General features: G+C 49.5%; 1 long non-coding RNA gene across 1 annotated transcript; it reads left to right on the forward strand.

The window, feature by feature from the left end:
* Nucleotides 1–548: 548 nt before the first annotated feature.
* LOC146751197 (uncharacterized) lies at nt 549–1,830 on the forward strand. Its single transcript, XR_014941797.1, has 2 exons — nt 549–644; nt 1,678–1,830. It is a non-coding gene; the product is annotated as an uncharacterized LOC146751197 (long non-coding RNA).
* Nucleotides 1,831–2,942: the final 1,112 nt, after the last annotated feature.

Genomic DNA, 2,942 nt, shown 5'->3' on the forward strand with positions numbered 1-2,942 from the left:
CAACCCATATCTTCTCTTCCCCCCCATATCCACTCTCCTTCCCCCCATATCTCCCCATATATCCCCCCTCCCCCATATCCCCCCCATATTCTCTCTCTTCCCCCCATATCCCCCATATCCCCCCCATATCCCCCCCATATCCCCCATATCCCCCCATATTCTCTCTCTTCCCCCCATATATCCGCCCCATCTCCCCCCTTCCCCCATATCCCCCCCATATTTTCCCTCTTCTACCCCATATCTCCCCCCATATCCCCCCATATTCTCTCTCTTCCCCCATATCTCCCCCCATATCTTCTCTTCCCCCCATACTCTCCCCATATATCCCCCATATACCCCAATATCTCCCCCCATATCCCCCCATATTCTCTCTCCCCCATATCTCCCCCATATCCCCCCTTCCCCCCATATTTTCCCTCTTCTACCCCATATCTCCCCCCATATCCCCCCCATATTCTCTCTCTTCCCCCCCATATCCATCCCCCCATATCTCCCCCCACATTGGGCTCAATGGGAAATGCTCCCCCCCCCCCTATAAAAAAACCTCAATTTTCTACACCCCCCCCACCCCCAAAATTGACCGATTCTGCCCCATTTCTCAGCACCACGTCAGACCTGTAGGATCATTTAACACCACCATTGGGGTAAGCAGCACCATCCTCATTAACATCCCCCCCTTAATTACTCTGTAATTAACATTATTTCTTAATTAACCCCCCTCCCCTTAAAAAACCCCAAATTCGCTGCTTCAAATTGGACCATTTTCCCCCTTTTTTCACCCAAAATTGAGAGCTGGGGGAGCATTTCCCAAAGGCCCCCCCACCCCATTGGGCCCTATGGCTTATAGGGTCACCCCATTCAACCCTATGGCTTATAGGGTCTATAGGGTCACCCCCATTGGGCCCTATAGCTTATAGGGTTACCCCCATTCAACCCCTATGGCTTATAGGGTCTATAGGGTCTCCCCCCATTCACCCCTATGGCTTATGGGGTCTCCCCCCATTCAACCCTATGGCTTTAGGGTCTCCCCCCATTCAACCCTATGGCTTATGGGGTCTCCCCCCATTCACCCCTATGGCTTTGGGGTCTCCCCCCATTCACCCCTATGGCTTTGGGGTCTGCCCCCATTCAACCCTATGGCTTTAAGGGTCTCCCCCCATTCAACCCTATGGCTTATGGGGTCTCCCCCCATTGAACCCTATGGCTTTGGGGTCTCCCCCCATTCACCCCTATGGCTTTGGGGTCTCCCCCCCATTCAACCCTATTCATTTTGGGGTAAAAAGGAGTAAAAAAGGCTTAAAATACAAGGGGGGCAGGGGGGTCCAAGCTGACCCCCCCCCACTCCCTTGTATAGGGCTTATTAAGGGGGGGAGGGCTTCATCCCCTCCCCCCCCATATATATAAATGGGGTCAATGTAGACTCATCAAAACAAGGAAAATAGCCCAAATTTGCCCATTTTAGGCCATTTTCTAGCTGGAAAATAACCCCCCCACACCCCATTTTAAGCTCTCTGCCCCATTGATTTATGGGGGGGGTGACCGCATATCCCCCCTTTAAACCTATAGGGGCAGAAAGGCCTTTTTTGGGGTGAAACCCCTCAATTTGGGGTCTTTTCAGCCCCCCCCCCTTAATTAATAAGGCTTTATGCTCATTAACGTGCTGTATTGTCTTTGCAGAAGGGCCAGCGGAGGACTCTGTATCCTTTCTTAATTAACAACAGGCTTAACGAGCTCATTAAGGGACCCATTAAGGTTTTGAGGTGAAAAAGCTGCATTTTGGGGGTCCAAAACACCCCAAAATTGGTGTTTTTTAACCCTCCCCCCCCCCCCCCATAAACCATCATTGAAATCCCTTCCTTAGCTTCGTTAGCGCTAACGAGGCTGCAGGGTTGTAATTAGCGCTAATTAAGAGCAGGTTGGACACTGGATGAGCTCATTAAGGTCAGGGTGGGGTCGTTAATGACCCCTTAATTAGGACATGGTAATTAAAGGGGTAATTAAAGCCCCCCCCTACAACCCACCCAGGAAATGCCTCCATTGGGAGGTGGTTGTTAATGAGTGTTAATTGGGTGGGTTAATTAAAGGATGGAGGTTGGTGTGATGGGGGGGAAATGGGGGCGGGATTTGGGGTGAAATGACCCCAAAATGGGGCAAAATGATCCCAAAATGGGGTTGAAATGACCCCAAATGGGCTGAAATGATCCTAAATGGGGTTAAAATGATTCCAAATTGGGGCTAAGTGCTGATTTTTGGGTTGAAATGACCCCAAATTGGGTTAAAATGACCCCAAATTGAGGTGAAATGACCCAAAATGGGGCTGAGTGCTGATTTTTGGGTTGAAATAACCCCAATTTGGGGTTGGAGGGACTGAAATTGGGCTGAAATGACCCCAAATTGGGTTCAAATGACCCCAAATGGGGGGGGGCTGAAGGCTGATTTTGGGGTGAAATAACCCCAATTTGGGGCTGGAAGGGCTGAAGTTGAGTTAAAATGGGCCCAAATTGGGTTAAAATGGGCCCAGATTGGGGCTGAATGTTGATGGGGGGGTGAAATTGGGTTAAAATCAGCCCAATTTGGGTCTCTGTGCTGTTAATTGCGTCGTTAATGACCCGCCGTTAATGACCCGCCGCTCGTCGTGAATTAACCCGTCGTTTTGGGGTGAAAAATGGGGATTTTGGGGCTAAAAATGGTGATTTTGGGGTCAGAAATGGTGATTTTTGGGGCTAAAAATGGGAATTTGGGGGCAGAAATGGTGATTTTTGGGTTAAAAATGGTGATTTTGGGGTCAGAAATGGTGATTTTTGGGGCTAAAAATGGGGATTTGGGGGCAGGAAAAGGGGATTTTGGGGCTAAAAATGGCAATTTTAGGTCTGGAAGTGCTGGATCTTTGTATATTTGTAGGCTGTTATGGAGGGATGGGGTTTATTTGGGGGCAAAAATGG

This window comes from Coturnix japonica, unplaced genomic scaffold, assembly GCF_054131305.1.
Source record: "Coturnix japonica strain WE unplaced genomic scaffold, WE-NBRP24 Scf114, whole genome shotgun sequence".
NCBI lineage: Eukaryota > Metazoa > Chordata > Aves > Galliformes > Phasianidae > Coturnix > Coturnix japonica.